The 19,406-nt window shown below is 43.3% G+C and overlaps 1 long non-coding RNA gene across 5 annotated transcripts in view; it reads right to left on the bottom strand.

Annotated features, from left to right (window-relative positions):
* The window catches only part of LOC147024354 (uncharacterized), a 165,169-nt gene that overhangs the window by 14,685 nt on the left and 131,078 nt on the right, over window positions 1–19,406 (bottom strand). For all 5 annotated transcript variants that reach the window (XR_015058976.1, XR_015058979.1, XR_015058978.1 and 2 more), the window contains one exon: window positions 6,505–9,272. This is a non-coding gene — a long non-coding RNA (uncharacterized LOC147024354). The remainder of the gene's footprint in view (window positions 1–6,504; window positions 9,273–19,406) is intronic.

Genomic DNA, 19,406 nt, shown 5'->3' with positions numbered 1-19,406 from the left:
AAATCTCAGGAATGTGAACGAAACATTTCTTGAAAGCTTATGACGTGGTATTTTCTATCACTAATTGCTACTGCAGTAAGTCACTGCTGGAGTTTGTGAGAGCCCAAGGTCTGAAATTGTCATTTACGCAAAATCCTTGTAATTGACGTTCTCAATGTGTGCCCTCTGTTCAGACAGGCATTGATCCTGACTCCAAAGTTCTGTCCCACTTTCCAGAAGGTCGAATGTGGCACTGCCAGGAGGTAATCTGACACCTCCTGCTTCAGATCATCCTGTGTGGCTGGGCCGTTGGCATAGACATATTTATTGGCAGCCCCCCAGAACCATTATTCCAGAGGATTCAAGTCTAGTCTATGGGGTGCCCCATAATGAGCGGTATCCAGGGCAACAAGGCGGTTTCTGAAGAGCTGCCACAGGAAAGCGATGGCATCAACAGCTATATGCGGGGGTGCACCATCCTGCATAAACCAGGTCATCCTGAGCTGGTTTGGGGTGACCTTTAGGGCTAGATCATTATGGAGCTTCTAGAGCATAGCCCAGTAGTGCTGACCATTGATCGTCACTGTCCTGCTGTTGTCATTCTCAAACCAGTAAGGCCCTCGCGTTTCCCCTCTGGCATTGAAGGCGCAGAAGCATGTGACCTTATGCCCTTTCAGTGATCTCCTCAGGTGGTTCTGCCCCCCAGAAAATGTTGTTGATGGCACTGTTCAAGTGGAAATGGGCTTTATCACTGAACCAGATCAATTTGATCCAGATTGAGTACCACTCCATCCTGTCACTGAGCAAATTGCACATATCAAGTCTCCTTCTCATGTCATCTTGACTCAATTCATGCATCATCGAGATGATGTATGGGAAAAGCTTCAGTTCCTTTGTGAGGATACACCAGACTGATGTTGGTTTGATGCCAAGCTCTCGGGAGCACCGGTCGTGGGACTTCTTCTTCACAGTTTCTGAGTGCTTGATTGCACCACTCTTCATGGCATTTCTAAATTGAAACAGCTTGGACATGGAGAAAAATAATAATCACAATAACAATAATAATAATAATAATAATAATAATAATATAAGTGAAGCGCAGGGCCAACCTGAAACGGCCAAATCATTCAGCAGCAAAATCCTTTATGTCACTGCAGTTTGTGTGGACAAGTTCACTTTCAGTCACTTGCTGGTTATCAGACAGGCCTGATCAATTGAGCTTAAGCACCGGCAGTAATATTTGTGATTTATGGTCATGTAAAAAAAAGATAATAAATAATATATGTTCATGGAAAGTGCAGGACCATCCAGAAACGGCCAAATCAGAAGGTACTAAAATCCTTGATGTCTCTTGAGCCAAATTTGCGAAATGCATTTGTTGATGGTTCAACATCTCCCCCCCCCCCCCCCCTTCCGCCAGTGTTCTATCCTGTCTCCAACACTTACTTCTTTTTATCATTGACCTTCTTTCTTCCACAAATAACCAAATGCACTCATATGCTGATGACTCGATATTCCATTCCTCCATGTCTTTTCCATCTGCCCAATCTTTCCTCACTCTATCTACATCTTGTTTCATCATGCCCACCTCTTTAAATTTGGATTTGGACAAGATCACCCAGTGGGGAAAATGTAATCAAGTTAAGTTTAATGCTTCAAAAACTCTATTTCATCTCATCTCTCTCTATCTAAAACTCCTCTCAACTATCCAATCTCCTTCGAAAACTCAACAATTACACCATGTGTTGCAATAAATCTACTAGGTATTACTCTAACATCAAATTTGTTCTGGAATCCACACATTACATAAATATCTAAGTCTGCCTCAAATAAATTAGGAGTCCTGTTCAGATGTCGAAGATTCTTCTCCTCTGAACAGTTGCTCCAACTATATAAAGGATTGATTCGTCCTTGTATAAAATACTGCTCTCACATCTGCGGAGGTTCCAGCTCCACATACTGGACAGAATTGAATAAAAGTTATCTGACTTGTCAACTCTACCAATGTGACCTCAAAACTCGACCCGCTCAAATTACTCCGCAAAGTAGGCTCTCTTGCTCTTTTCTACAGACATTAGGAATAATCAACAAGCCACTACATCATATGATTATTGTGTGGCCATTGGCAACTCAAAGGTGGGCCATTAGAATGATTGTTTCTTCCCCTCCACTGCCAAACTCTGGAACTCCTTACCTTCTCATGTCTTCCCAAACACTTATGACCTTCCCCTTTTCAAAAAGTATATTTTTCACATCCTCAAAAACTCTTAGACTACTCTCTCTTTCCTTACTTTTCCATCAATGCATTTATATTATTTAAGACCCGGCCTCAATGAGGACTATTTAGTCCATGACTTGAACCTTGAACATAAAAAAGTGAGACACGTGAAGAATCGCGAATCATGCAACGATCACCCGTTCAAAGTTAATCACCAATCGCCGCAGAAAAGTGATTATCTAATGCAGATCAAAACCTACTCACAAGTATTTAAATAAAAAAGAAACTTTGACACATCGGCGAGGGCCTATTTAAGAGGGTATCAAGGCCTTGAAATATGCGTCGCATGGCTTATAATTGGTAGTTTACATGGGACGTTTGCTTGAATTACCCAGGCAAAAATTATGGTTATAACTGTAGTTGTACAGTACTAATTGCAGTAGTCTGCAGAGAATAACTACAGTAAAGGGAGACTATTTTGCCTGGCTCAAGAGGAGGCACAAGAGGATAGGAATAGGGCAGTTCGCTGATGCACATTGAGAATCTTTTAGGATAGATGCAATCCTCTGGAGAAGTATGACAATGTCAAATTTGTCCAGAGTTACATACTCTCGAAATAATAATTTCGTTGGTTGCTGAATCTAGTGCAAGGTGACCTGGATCAACCTACGATAAGCAGCAATGCGCTGAAACCCCTCCAACAATTGTCTGTGGCACTGCAATTCTATGCAATTGCATCGTTTCAATTGGATGTTGGAGATGCGTGTGGTGTTTCACAAGCTAATCAGCTGTTTCAACGCACACAATAAAACAGATGTTTGCCTCCATTCGTAAATTGCTATTTAGATGGGCGATTAACTGAGCATGTACAATGATGTTTTTGTCAGTGTGTAAGGGCTGGGCATGTGTTAGCAAGACACTCGCTAAATGCCTTTTGTAAATTCGGCCCTGTAAGTTTGTGTGGATGAGTTCACCTATAGCCACCTGCTGATTGAAAACACCAAGTAAAATCCTTTTAGTGGTTTTTTTTGGGGGGGGGCCCTAGCAAGGGGGACCGTGATGTTAATTTGGCCCTGTCCACTTCTGTGATTGAGAGTTTGCAGCTGTATCCATCTTGTCCAACCCATGCATCCTCCCCTACTCCTACTCCCTTCCACCCCATATCCTTTATTTCTCAAAGTCGATTGTAACTAATATGTCACGATTTGCTCGGAAATGTGGGGAAAGTAAGAATAGTGAACAGGTTTAAAATGGGAATTTGGTAAGTACAAACAGAAAAAAATTATAGGCAGAAATAAAGAGAGTGAGAGAGTTGTTGATGTCAAGATTTGGAAGGCAGTTACATATGTCTGTGGTGTGTGATGCTGTGTTCCCTCTTTTTCCTATGCGAGTTTTGTCTGACTCAATCTTCCTACATATTAATGTCTTGGCCTTCTGCTATATGTTTGAGCAAAGGCTTGCCACTCTCTCATTGCCTTTTCAAATTTGTTTGGCTTGTCATATTTTATATAATCTCTGATAAGTTACTCTGGTAGCTTGTACATGTTGCTGCGTTTTCGCATGGGGAGTAACTGCTGAAATCTATCTGTCTGGGTTCTTCCTGACACCTTTGTTCCATTTACATTTCTTTATAATTTTTTTAATTTCTTTCACAATTCTCTTTCTTATTTTTTTTCACAATTATTTTGATTAATTCAAATTCTTGATTTTTCTTCTCTTTTATCTTTTACTCTCTTTTCTGCTCTTTCTTTATCGATCTCTCGAAGAATTGAATTATTGCAGAAATTTGTCTGTAAGGTTCACTTGGCTACGCCTGGATGGGTTTGAGGGTAGTGGAGTCGTGGCTGAAACCTGAATCCTATCAAGGTTCCCCCTGATGACTCCATCTTTGCTCTCTACTTCTTCAGGTTCCTTCTTGGTCTTCCATTTCATTATCTTTATATTCCTCCCCCTTGCTACCACCTGTATCGTCTCCCACCACTCGACCCAAAATCAGGGAAAAAAGAAAACAGAAATTCCATATATTTGCATCTCATCCAAGCCATTTTCCCCATTTTTACTTGAAATCAGTCTCACATTTTACTTTTTTAATGTGTCCACTTCCCTTTCCCCTTTTCTCCATCCACACGACCTTATCTCTTCCACCTTCCTTAATTTGTAGAATATTTGATCAATTAACTTATAACACTGTTTTTATCTCATTGTGTAGACATTCCACTTACTTTTTTATTTGGGGACATCCAAATGTACTGTACACACACAGCATACTCTCTAAAGTTGTTCCTATTGCATCTGTGCAGCTATTGATCAGTCTGTTAAAGGCTCAACAAACATGCCTGCAGTTTTTGAGAGACACAGAGAGACAGACCCACAGAGAGAGAGAGACAGACAGACAGAGACAACCAAGAAGGAAGAAACACTACTCTACAAATAGCAAACTAAGGATAATGCAAATCTGACAAACACAATATTGGAGTATTTTTGTATTTTGAGTTTTCATTGAGGAGAGAAAACTCAAATATATGCTGAAAAATCAGGTGATTGGATGGTTAAATTCCCAGCATTCATTATGTTGTCAAATGTTCTTATTCTAGGTTCTTCATCATCCTCATGTCTTCAAAAGATGTCATAAAAGAATATTCTTGCTCATAACATGTTTTCTGTTTAGTTATGATTTCTACTTGCAATTCATGTTAATGTGTCATAGACAATGCACATCACTCTGTGCAGTTAAGGAAATGACCAAAGAAATATGCCTTTGAGTTTGAATGCACAGCACATTAAATGTTCTTCTTTCACAAAAGACATTCAATCCTCCATGGAAGATGTTCAGTTCAAGTTTGTCCAAGTTGTCCAGAATATTGCATAGATATAGTATTCTATTCTGTGGGTTTTGCCCGTTTTTCTGTTCAACAACGGCTGAGGTTGTGACCAACAAAATCTTTGGCCTTTCCAAATCGGTTGCTTGCTGACCCAGCACAGAAATGTGGAAAAGGGCATATTAAGAAGAAATGAAATTTTCAGCAAGCAGCCTGGAGGAGCAATCATCTGGAGGCGACATCTCCCAGTCCATTGCACTTGTAACTTAATTTCAAATGTGTTGCTCTGAAGGCCATTGGATAGCCATCTGTAGATAACGTGATTGTCTGTATAAGTGATAACTAATGAAGGAATTGCACAAAAAATTGTATGATGAATCTAAAGTGACAGCAGTCATTGGTTGAAAGTTTGAATTCCAGCCTCCAATGATGATGGGAACCTGATTTAATACAGAAAGTATCCATGTAAGGGCTGGAAAAAATCAAATCAAATTAACTGCAAATTAATACACAAGGGAATAATAACACTAGCTGTTGCCATTATCTTGTGATACTTGTTTGTTCGACTTGCCATGAAAGGAATCGCTGTTATTAATGTTGGCTTTAGCCCATAACCATGCACTGGCCTGTTTGGGGGTATATAACTTGGGTGCTTTCAGTCCTTCAATCCATCCGTGCATCCATCCGGAGCCTCTACTTAAAAATGACGATGCATTTATTTTATATTTAGTACATGTATGCAGTAACATCTGGGCATGAAGCACGTCAAATAGTTTTGGGACCGGAGGCATAATTAATGGGCCACATGATATTATATCTGAATTTTGGCAATTAAAAATAAATAACGGGAGAGATTTACAGTGTTGCATATTCATTGGGGAAGCAGTATTTATTCATATGTACATACTTTACCATATCACTACAGAAGAAAAAAAAGTGAGGGCCTCGGCGGACGTTCCACAACATGGTCAAGGATAGTTGTGGACACCTATTACTAGTTTGTGTATTCATATATGCTTTACCACCACCACCACTGCTGACATACCAACTTGAAATATATAGCGTAAAACCTCCAATTCATGGGAGTTAGGTTCCTGGAAACTGTCACGATAGCTAAAACTGCGATCGCGGAAACCAAAGGCCAATGGAAAAAGGGGGGATTGGTTCCTGGGCTTTGGGAAAATATAGAGGGATGTGGGTGGCAGCCAGAAATAAACACATTAAAATTAAAATAAACATGTAAAATATATATAAAGCATGTTAACACTGAATTAAACATGTAAATAAAACAAATACAGTATAAAACAAGAAAGGTTCTCGGCAGAGCGCATACCTCCGCCACGTAATGCCTGATCCATGAGAATATATGGGCCAAATACGTTTTTGAAATATCATGCTATCAGTACTATATCTTTTCTGGCCCTATCTCTCAATGATAAAGAATCACTTAAAAAATTATAGTAGCCGGATGCGGATCCGGATCTTCACCAAAATCGAAGCAGTTCGTCCTTGTCACACACCGAACCTGTCCACAACTTTTTGAGATATCCTGCACACAAACAAACAGACAGACAGAAAGGGATGAAAACATAACCTCCTTCACCTTCGGTGGAGGAGGTAATAAACAGACACAAAAGTTTTACCTTTTAAATTTATTCCAAAACAGCAAGGTGGGTAAGGGAAAGAACATTACACATTCGTACTTTATTCTGCCGTAAATAGAAAACGGAAGACTTCTCTTGGGATCATGAAAATGCTGTTAGAGGGGGGAGCGGGGGAAGGGGAAGCAGGGAGGGGGATTCAGCGATCAGAAGAGCAGCATTAGCTTTACGACGAAGTTGCCTGCAGCATTGCCACATCGGAGAATGGTAAGATGACCCTTAACCACCTTACCTTGAACCCTGGAGCTGATCTTTCCTGCTTGGAGAGAAAGGTATCAGATGGAATCCTCTTGCAGGATAAATTCGCCTTGTCGGTGTTACAAAAACTGCTCCAACATAAATCCCTTTGCCTCGATGAGTTCCATGAGCTGCAGTGGTTATTTTTTTATATTTTTTTTTGCAGCATCATGGTCGGCCGATGTTCCTTTCCCAACTAATGTTACATAATGAAGGGCGAATGCTCTTTTGAATTTCTCAAACCAGTCCTTAAGAGTCTTCAGCTTGGTTCCAACATTTCAGGAAGCACCTGTTTTAATCCAATTTGACAGATGCTGGAAAGGCGAAGAACCACGACCATTACAACGATAAAATGGCGATTATTCGGTCAAAACACTGGTGGGGTGACGTTGTTTGAGAATGAAGCATGATAACGGGAGTTTGAGTCTGGCTGTCAGAAAATTCAGTTTTGGGAATGGGTATTTGAGAACGGGGGTTCGAGTCTGGGTGTCGGAAAGTGAGGTTTTGGGAATGGGGTTCGAATACGGAGTTGGAAAATTCAGGTTTGGGAATGAGGTTTGAAGGAAAATGAAGGTTTATGAATGAAGAAGAGCACAATGGGGAAGGTTCTACCCAAAATCATTGATCCCATAATGGCAGCCTGTACAGATGCCGCATTTTCACCTGAGCCAACCGATCTAACAACTCGATCTTTTCTCCCAACGTCACATCCTTTCTCTGCCTTTTGGCACAACTAACGCTGTCCATCATTTTATGCTTGGGCACCATTAACCCTTGTTTCCAGGGGTGGGTCTTTTTTTGCTCCCAGTCCATTTTATTTTTGCTAAAATTTGTCCACAAGTTTATATAACACATTTCTGTACTGTTTATCAAAAATAAATATATTTCAGGTCTGGGAAAAGTTCTGACAAAGTGAAATTACCTTCTACTGCAGTACTTGGGCCTGTGTGACCTGTTTTTTTTTGTTTGTTTATTTGTTTTTTCCCTTAGCTTTCCTTTTGTTCTCAAACTACCTAAATTGCCTGTGAGCTGTGCTTTGGAAAGTTACCAAACTTATTCACTCGGGTTTGAGTTATCTCTGACATATTTCCGGTCCCTTAACTATATTTTTCCATTTCTTTTTCCTTCTTGCCTTCTATTTTCCTTTGTTGCTGTTTGCGTGAGATGCGTTTTTAGATTTTTCTCAACCTCTCGTTGGGGTTTCCCGTGTTTGAACATCGGATTATTGCTTCAATTGCAATGGTCGAGGTTAGCTGTTTTGACACAATTTCACGAGTTTTACTTTTTTATTGAATTTGCATTGGTTCTTTGCTTGTTACTGTACTTTATGAAATGTTAGGCCTATTTTGTATTTTTTCATTTCATTTAACATCTGTTTGTTTATTTTATCATTTTGTGTTTGTTCGTTTTTTGGGGGAGCAGGTTCATTCATTATGGCAAAATAAAACCTGTCTGCAAAGATGGTGCTGGAGTTGTTGGTCTCATAAGTGCTCCTTGACGTTGACGAGGACTCAGAATGTTCTGCACCTGATGAGCCAGATGACCACAAACCAGAGGCAGATAATTTCCAAATTCCCTCAGCTTCTGCAGAAGTTCACGTTCAGGTACTGGAATCTTGTACGAGTGATGACAGCGATTGAGTCTGAAGACTAATGCAGCCAGGATTCTGAAGCAACAATTCATACAAGTGCTAATGGAACAGACTGGACTGGAAACTCTCCACCTTAAACCAAATCCCTGAGCCACAATATAATGAGGAACATGCCAGGTATGGCACTTGGTACAATGACACCCAAAGATTCCTGTGATCTTTTTATTTCAGACAACATGCTTGAAGAAATTTGCAAATGTTCAAATTTTGAAGGGTGACGAACAGCGGCGAATAAAAATAAATTATGAAGGGACATCTCTAAAAATGATCTGGTTTTTATGGGCATTTCCCTTTTGGCGGATTTGAAAAAGCTGGGGTATTTCCATCGGTAATCCAACTCAATGTTTCAAGCCACCATGTCCATAGAAAGGTTTTAAATAAATTGCCATTTTCTGAGGTTTGACGCCAAGAGGACAAGAGAGTTTTGACTGGAAACAGACCGAATGGCAGCCGTTCAATATGTATGGGACCATTTCCTTGTAAATTGCCGAAGAGGTTTGATCCAAATGAGGGTGTGACTGTGGTTTCTTCTTTCTCGCTGTAGAGGAGTTCAGGCTGTTCTGGATGCAGCCATTCTTGCTGCATTTACTTCTCATCTTGATTCTTGTTGTAGAGGAGTTCAGGCTGCTCTGGATGCAGCTTTTGCAAATCGTTTTTTGTCAAGTTCACTTCTTGCACATTATCTTCTTTTGGTAGTAGCCGTCTTCCTGCAAAATAAAGGAGTGAGGAGGGGGAGGAGGTATAGAGAGGGGAGGAAGAGGGAAGAGACGGGGGGCGGGGAGAGTGAGGATAGGGAGGTAAAGCAGAGAGGGAAAATAGAAAAGAGATGGGGGAGAGAGGTGTGAGAATGATGTGTTATGCTTTTTGACCACACACACACACATTTATTTGGATATATATATATATATATATATATATATATATATATATATATATATATATATATATATATATATATATATTTATATATATATATATATATATTTATATATATATATTTATATATATATATATATTTATATATATATATTTATATATATATATATATTTATATATATATATATATATATATATATATATATATATATATATATATATATATATATATATATATATATATATATATATATATATATATTGTTGCGAATTCGTGCCCGCCGGCGTGCGAACGGCCACGTAACTCGAATCGCGGCACGTCGCCCACCGGACGGACAATTCTGTCGTGACCCTCTCGGACTAACGTCGGGAGCTAGTCACGGGTGGGCCTTTCGGCCTCACCACGATCGTGCCAATCGGCCCCCGCGTGGGATAGGGTTGTTCGCCAAATTCGACCTACCTAAGTACCCACGCGGAGGGTAGACCGGGCGATCGCACCTCGCCGCAGGTCGACTCCAGACACGGGCCACTTAAGCGACCCGTTCCGTACTATCGGGATAAGCGAGCGGTGTTATCGTCAGCCTCGACGGTTCCGATTAATTATCGGGCGTATTAAGCCCACTACCAACCCTTTACGTGAAGCAAGATGGAGATTCAATTAAAGAAAAGACGAAGCGAAACGGGAAAAACAGTTCAACATAATGCACATTTATTCCGCGGCACACGGAGAGCACACATATACAACGACAACAATTATGCACCAAAATCAGATGCTACAAAAGACACACAACAATGCAGATCTACTACCGACTACGCATGCACACGGCAACACTTACACAGTTTTACTTTACAGACGGCGCCGACAACACATTTACTCAAAAGCAAAAGAAAAGGGCCACCCTCAAAGACAAGGGGACAGACGGGCCTGTGGGCCGCGAGACCGGGTGGATCCTACCCGTGTCTTGTGATGAGCTGCAAATGTGGCGGCGTGGCGGTGCCCCAACTCCGCGCTCCTTCGCGGGTTTCGTTGGCGCTGCTTGGAGTGGGGTGGGAACGGGGCCCCCTTTTCGCACTATCTCAGCGCGGGGGGGGGGGAAAGGGGGGAATTGTTGATGCTCTGGGGAAAGAGGATAGCTGGCTTGCTTGGGTCCCGCGACGAGCGACTCCACTGCGAGCTCGTCGCCGATCGCCGTCTTCCTTGCCTCGGACCCGAGCTATCCGGTCCCCTCCGCAATTCTCCTCAGCCGACTGCAGCAAATCACCTCGACCGCGCTCCAGGCTCCAGGCTTCCTCTCTCTGCAGCTCCCCGACAGACTCCGAACCCGACAGACTCCGACAGACTGACTCTCCTCCAGACCCGACTTGACTCTTCTCAAACTCCCCTTGACTCTTCTCCAACTCGCCTTGACTCTTCTCCAACTCGCCTTGACTCTTATCCAACTGACTGCCACTGTCACACTCTGCCGCTGCCACACTCTGCTCTCCAAAACTGACTTGACTCTTCTCCAACTCGCCTTGACTCTTCTCCAACTCGTCGACTCTTCTCCAACTCGCCTTGACTCTTCTCCAACTCACTCGACCGAAAACTGACTCTACTCGCCCTGTGCTCAGCGCTTTATAGTCCGGCAGGAGAACCCATATGCAAATTTCTGGATCAGAACGAGATCGGGGGTGGAGCCACGCTCGCCCATTGGACGGAGAAAAAGGGGCATGAGTCTCCCCTGATCCTCGAATTTGCATATCCCGATTCTCCACTGATGCGCCGGGAGGCGGGGCCAAACCGCCCCGCGCTTGCTGATTGGACGGCTCAGAAGTGGGCGTGTATCATTCCTGATCCGAATTCTCCTCGGAAAGGCCACACTTTGCACCCATGGCTCAGCGTGCGTCCCGCACGAGGCCAGGACAGCCTGACGCTTGGTGCCCACAAGCGATGCGGGAATGGCCGCAGAAGGAGAGGGGAAGGTGGTGGAGGGTTTAAAGTGGTAGTCCATGGCCATGGCGACGTTTGGAATGGTGGTGATGCGATGTTTGCGGGAGCGAGTTGTGAAGGTAAAGGTCGTGGCTGTTGGCGTTGTTGTTGTTGTTGTGAAGCGGCGTTGCCGTCGGTGGTTGTTGTGTGCTGGCGGTTGAGACGTGGTTGGTTCAAAATAAAGATACAACAGAAAAACGGCTATCTTAAAGGGTCGCAGCCCGAATGAATCACATTTATTCCCTCTAAACAACGGGTTTGGGGCTAACTACACATGTACTTACAGAGATATCTCACCTACGGGACCTGAATGGTGGTTTGCGAATTTCCTCAACCGTAACAATATATATATATATATATATATATATATATATATATATATATATATATATATATATATATATATATATATATATATATATATATATATATATATATATATACACATATATACACAGACACTCCAGTGAGAGGCCAACCTGAGAAATAAAGACACTTTCACTTCATGTAATTTATTATTTCACAGGTACTTCAATACACACATTGTGCCCCTACAGGTTTGCTAAAAAGTGAACCAAATCACTCTCGAGTAGTTCTCCTGGCAAGCAGCCCCACCTTTAGCAGCATCCAATCCAAAATTGCATCCAACCACAAGGACATGCTTCCTTTGTTCTCAATCTGCAGAATCCTTCAAGCAAAAACCTTAACTTGATTGTTTTTTCCTATCCACCTATCTTATAATTATAATGTTGCAAGGAATTGATTGGAGGACCTGGGTTTTATTCCCAGATGTAGTGAAACCTTAGGTTTGGTGAAACCGAAACATATTCCAAATTCCTCAGCAGTTTATTTAACAATAACCAGAAATCTGTTTCTTATCCGATTGGCAGATCGTTTTCCACCATAATGGTTTTGCTTGTGCGGACAGCATGTGATCTGCTCTTGTCAAATACTGAAGAGTATATTACTTGACAGCCAGTTACAATGCTTGCTATCTCAAATTGCTGTTGCTGTGCAGGCAGCTCCTACACTATTAAAATAAATAAATAAATCATGCACCCAGGTGTTCTTAAGAGATATATGCATGGTCGTCTTTGATTCTGAAGGGCAACCATGATTATTGATTGCTGATAACCTATCATATTTCCAAAGGCAAAGCCTTCACAAATGCAACCACAATTACCCAGTGTCTAAATCTTCTACCCAAACCACATCTTTCAAACCAAATTTATTTTTCATGCGTAATGGAGGTTATCTATATCTGAGGTCTTTTACTTTGACTCTATTAAAAGTCATTGTGTGCACAATGGAAAGAATCTTGTGTTGAAGGTTTATAGATAGAGTTTGGTGCAAACATAAACATTGTTATGAAAAATATTACTGTACCAAACCCATTGTAAAGTACACAGGCTTTCATCATTGCCATGAACAAAGACCAATTCTTCATCAAACATTTAATTTTCTACCTTTATAAAAGGAAAGTAATGAAGGAATGTATTGCAGATGTTGAGTTATGAAGGGATTATAAGCATGCCGATTTCAAATATTCTGATAAATTGGTGCAAGAGATAATCCCAAGGCACACATTAATTAGAATGGAAAATTAGCCTCAATCATGAAAGTTTTTTCGATCGGCATCAAGCAAACAAGGTCCGGTAAAAACTACCACAAACTACCAAAGGTCCGCCAACAACCCTCTACTGGGAAAACTACCAAAATCACGAATCACTGCTCACCTTCACCATTTCATTCCTCTTTTTCCCCGCCTTTGGAATAAACTCCCTCACTCTGTTCAATCCCATTCTTCCCTCCATGCCTTCAATGGCCTGATTTCCGATCATCAATTTGCTTTCAGACCAGGTCACTCCACCCAGGATATGCTGCTTCTGCTCTCCCAACAATGGATGGAGGACCTCAATGCCAGACATGAAATCAGAGCCATATCCCCAGACATATTGCATGCTTTTCACACTGTCTGGCATCCTGCCCTTCTCACCAAACTCCCTTCCTATAGTATCCAAGGCCATCTCCACACATGGCTCGCAGACTTCCTCTCCTGTTGCAGTCAACGTGTGGCCCTAAATGGAGTTCTTTCATCCCCTCTTCCTGTCCAGGCTGGAGTTCCTCAAGGCAGCATCCTGGGCCCTGTTCTTTTTCTGGTTTTCATCAACGATCTCTCTGACTCTGTGGAAAATCCTCTTTATCTCTCTGCTGATGACTCCACCCTCTGCCGTGCCATCTTTCATCCCTCAAACCGGCAAGCAGGAGCTTCTTCGCTTACTGCAGATCGAGGAAAAATCACAAACTGGTCCAACACGTGGAACATGTCTTTCAATCTGGACAAATCTCACACTCTTACTTTGTCTCTCCGAAAGGACCGCTTGGAACCCCCCCCCCCATCCACTTTCTGAACAATCCTCTTGAAGAAGTCCATTCTTTCAAGCTTCTGGGTCTCAATATCTGCCATGTTCTTTCCTGGGAAAGCAACATCTCCAACCTGGCCTCCAAAGCCAGTTGCCGACTGGGAATCCTCCACTGTGAAAAGTCCTTCCTCAGCCAACCTGAGCTCCTGACCACATACAAACCTTTTGTCCACAGTCTGATGGAATACTGCTCTCCCCTCTGGGCTGATGCTCCTGCCTCCCATCTTTCTTGGCTTCACGCTGTGGAAACCAAGGCATTTCGGATCATTGGCATCTCCCACGATGAGGCTGAGTCTTTGGGCCTCTCACTCTCTCGCCACAGGTCGGTGGTCTTGCTGTCTTTTACCATCTCCTCTCTGGTCTTGCCCCCCTCCCCCGCTTTCTCTCCGCGATTTGTCCTTACCACATTTCCGCAGGGAGCTCAAGGTCCACCAACAACCCCCTTCTGGTACAACTACCAAAATCACGAATCACTGCTCACCTTCGATCTTTCATTCCTCTTTTTACCGCCTTTGGAATAAACTCCCTCACTCTGTTCAATCCCATTCTTCCCTCCAGACCTCCAATGGCCTGATTTCCGATCATCAATTTGGTTTCAGACCAGGTCACTTTACCCTGGATATGCTTCTTCTGCTCTCCCAACAATGGATGGATGTCCTCAATGCTGGGCATGAAATCAGAGCCAGATCCCTAGACATATCACGTGCTTTTGACACTGTCCGTAAATGTCTTGGAACTCATCGCAGGGTGAAGAAGAATTTTGTCTCTCAAGGGACACTGGATACAATTGCCCAGAGTCACAGGGCCAGGCTGAATGGCAGAGCTGAGCTGTTCAGGGAGCTGAGGTGTAAAACTGTATGTGCACTTAGGGTGGACAAGGAGGCCTATGTGCGAGGAATCTGTGAGGGGTAGAGCATCACCTGTGGTCAAGTGATTCTCATGCTGCTTACAGGGGAATTCACGCATTGCATTTGTCCAAGCCCGTCCCTCGGTGTACTGCAATTAGAGCAGAGGGTGGTGGGCTCTTGACAGAGGAGTCCGATGTGAAAGCCCGTTGGGCCGGTAACTTTGAGCGGCTGAACCAGGCTGATTGACCAGCTGTCGAGTTAGACATCAGGGGTGTTACAATCCCTATTGCTGACCCTCCAATTACCTGTGGTCCACCTTCGTTTGGGAAACACAGGCTGTGGTGAACTAGTTGAAATGGGGTAAAGCTCCTGGGATCTGCGGCATCCATGCTGAACTTCTCAAGGCTGGTGGAAATGGTGCACTCGTGTCATTGCATACAGTTATCTGCTCTGCCTGGAACACAGGCATCATCTCAACTGACTGGAAGAAGGGCCTTGTTGTCCATCTCTGGAAATAGAAGGGTGATTGCCAAGACTGGAACAACGACCGAGGGGTGACGCTGCTCTCAGTGCCGGGCAAGTGTTTGCTCAGCGCCACCATCTGCTTGAGCGCCAGTGGCCAGAGCAGCCAGGCATTGCACCAAATAGGTCAATGATTGACCATATCCTTGCCATTCGGGTCCTCACCAAACGCAAACGAGAGTTTTGGCAGGTGCTACTTGCAGCCGATGTTGATCTCTGCAAAGCGTTTGATTCACTGAATGGGGATGCCCTCTGGAGGATTGTTGGTCTTTGTGGGGTGCCCCCAAAACTGATAAACCTGATGTTTGAACTCTACTCTCACACTGAGAGTGCTGGAAGATGTGGTGGTACCATCTCTGACTTATTTCCAGTTGTTTGTGAAGTTTGTCAGGGGTGTGTGCTGGCCCCCACACTTTTCAGCACTTGTCTGGACTGAATTATGGGGAGGATGTTGGAGAGATCGAGCTGTGCTACATCGTTTGGGAATGTCAAGATCCCTACCTTGATTTCGCAGATGATGCAGTCATCTTTGCAGAGACTCCAGATATCCTTTTGGGGGCCTTCCAGGTGCTCAATGAGGAGTCGGAGCCATTGGGATGACGGGGTTCCAGGCTGAAAACTAAGATCCAGGTTTTCAATGACACCTTGGATGCTGCTATCCTGTCTCGACCTGTTTGTGGTGGGGTTGTTGAGGTCACGGAGAAATTAACTTACCTTGGCAGTGATATTCATGTCTCTGCTGGCTGTGAGCCAGAGATTAACAGACGTCTGGGTCGGGCCTGGGGAGTCATGGATTCACTGGATCATGGGGTGTGGCGCTGCCGGTACTTGTGCAGGAGGACGAGTGCAAGTCTCCCGGTCCTTGCTGCTTCCAGTCTTGCTCTACGGATGTGAGACTTGGACTCTGAATTGGGATCTGAGATGGAGACTTTTTTCCTTTGGTACCAGGTCTCTTGGGGGAATCCTTGGCTATCGATGGTTGGACCTTGTGTTCAGCCAGCAGTTGCTGAAACTCAAATGAGATTTGTTACCTGCATCGTCAGTGAGCGTCAGCTGCAGCTGTATGGACATGTGGCTCATTTTCCTGACACTGATCCTGCTCACCAGATTCTTTCAGTGAGGGAGCCTCATGAGTGGAGGAGGCCAATGGTCTGACCATGTGCCCCGTGGTTGCAGCAGGTTGATCAGCATCTCAAGGAGATGGGGATGGGTTGTTGATAGCCATACGGAGTCTCCTGGAGTGGTTCACCTTCGTTTCCACGTGGAAAGTGGACGCAGCCAAACGCTGCTGTGGCGCATGCTACCATACCTGACCTGACTTGATTTCATATATATATATATATATATATATATATATATGTATGTATCTATATATATATATATATATATATATATATGTATGTATCTATATATATATATATCTATATATATATATAGATATATATATATGTATGTATATATATATATATATATATATATATATATATATATATATGTATGTATGTATATATATAAATGTATATATATATATATATATATTTGTATGTATATATATATATATATGTATATATATGTATGTATATATATATATATGTATATATATGTATGTATATATATATGTATATATATGTATGTATATATATGTATGTATATATATATATATATATATATATATATATGTATGTATATATATGTATGTATATATATGTATATATATATATATATATATATATATATATATATATATATATATATATATATATATATATATATATATATATATATATATATATATATATATATATATATATATATATATATATGTATATATATATATATGTATTCTTGCAAACATATACACTGATGAGTCAAAACATTATGACCACCTGCCTAATATGCTGTTGGTTCTCCGTGCGCCGCCAAAACAGCGCCGACCCGCCAAGGCATGGACTCCACAAGACCCCTGAAGGTGTCCTGTGGTATCTGACTCCAAAACATTAGCAGCAGATCCTTCAAGTCCTGTAAGTTGCGAGGTAGAGCCGCCGTGGATAGGAATTGTCGGTCCAGCACATCCCACAGATGCTCAATCGGATTGAGATCTGGAGAATTTGGCGGCCAGGGCAACACAGTGAACACTTCATCATGTTCCTCAAACCATTCTCGAGCAATGTTTGCAGTGTGGCAGGGCACATTATCCTGCTGAAAGAGGCTACTGCCATCCGGGAATACAAATTTTCCATGAAGTGGTGTACCTGGTCTGCAATGATGTTTCGGTCGGTGGCACGTGTCAAATTGACGTCCACATGAATGGCCGAACCCAGAGCTTCCCAGCAGAATATTGCCCAGAGCATCACACTCCATCGACCGGCTTGTCATCTTCCCACAGTGCATCCTGGTGCCATCACTTCCCTGGGTAAACGGCACACACGTACACGACCTCCACGTGATCTAAAAGAAAACGGGACTCAGTGGACCAGGCAACCTTCTTCCACTGCTCCGATTCTCGCGTGCCCATTGTAGGTGCTTTCGACGGTGGACAGGGGTCATTATGGGCACTCTGACCAGTCTGCGGCTATGCAGCCCCATGCGCAGCAGCGTGCGATGCACTATGGATTGTGACACATTCCTCCCATGACCACCATTAATATTTTCTGTGACTTGTGCCACAGTAGACCTTCTGTCGGTTCGGATCAGACGGATTAGCCTTCGTTGCCCTCACGCATCGATGGGCCTTGGGCAATCAACACCCTGTCGCCGGTTTGTGGTTAGTCCCTCCTCGGACCACTGTCGGTAGATACTCACCACTGCTGACCGGGAACACCCCACAAGCCTTGCCGTTTCAGAGATGCTCTGACCCAGTCATCTGGCGATAACAATTTGGCGCTTGTCAAAATCGCTCAGGTCTTTACTCCTGCCCATTTCTCCTGCATCCAACACATCAACTTCAAGAACTGACTGTTCACATGCTGCCTTATACAGTATATCCCACCCCTTGATAGGTGCCATTGTAACAACATAATCAATGGCAGGCCCATGTTAATGCCCCCCGACCCAATTTGTGATACCCAGGCAGTTAACACCGACCGCCCCCGGACGGCCGAGTGGTTCCTTATTAAGAGGAGGCGGACATGTTGATCGACGGAGATTTCAACACGTGCTCAAAGGGCATCGCGGAGGGCAATGACAGATGGGCGGAGGAATACGACACAGGAGCACTGCATTAGGATGGCACAAGGCGGTTTATCCGCAAACACACGACAATTACACAAATAGGGTTTCTTCAAAAAAATCACATTTAATGAACATACACAAATATTTACATGACGATAATTCAAAAGATAACAATGATACTAATAAATAAAGAACTCCTACTGCCGAGACCTTGCACACAGATGCAAATACAGACAAAGGGTGACACAAAATGAAAAGAACCCCCCCCCCTTCTCCCCTTTTAAGTATGCTGGTACTCAGCTTGGCCCGGAACTGGTCCTTGTCGGACTTGGAATGGGGAGCGCTTCCAGCAGCACATGCACACGGGTGCAAAATGGTGCCGTCACTCGTAGCTGGGCAGACGCACACCAGGCAATCCGCAAGCAGTTTTCCACACAAAGGCTCAAAAACGTGCCAGCCTTCCTCTTTCCAAAGGTGCCACTTGCCTCGTGCGGTCCTCACACCTCGTGTGTGTGTGTGTGTGTGTGTGTGTGTGTGTGTGTGTGTGTGTGTGTGTGTGTGTGTGTGTGTGTGTGTGTGTGTGTGTGTGTGTGTGTGTGTGTGTGTGTGTTCTGCCGAACTCCCGTCTTAGCCAGACGGAAGCCTTCCACAATCGACGCGTGCAATGCGCCAGCCTCTCCTGTGTGCTCCTTCTCCTTCGCCCTATCTCCTCCACCTCCGGGACATGGCCTGCTCACCCCCAAATCCGGGAAGGCGGGGCTTCTCCTGTTAATTGTTGTTTTTTACTGCCTGGCTTGTAATATAAAAAAAACATAGGGAAAATCACAGAGGGCAATCACATACTGGGGAACATATTTGTACTCCCTCGGCTAATTAACACTGCACCACCACTCATGTGGTGACACGAAACACTTAAGCTCACAGATACCCTAACTTAGTTCCATCGAGATGCTCTCTACTCGTTGATGGACCAAGTAATTCCACACAATACTAAATTCCCTATTAAATCCGTCAATCTACCCCCATAATTGT

The sequence above is a fragment of the Eptatretus burgeri genome, chromosome 6 (genome assembly GCF_056783735.1).
Source record: "Eptatretus burgeri isolate ZD-2024b chromosome 6, Ebu_testis_v1, whole genome shotgun sequence".
NCBI classification, from domain to species: Eukaryota; Metazoa; Chordata; class Myxini; order Myxiniformes; family Myxinidae; genus Eptatretus; species Eptatretus burgeri.
This window is presented reverse-complemented; position numbering and strand designations above follow the sequence as displayed.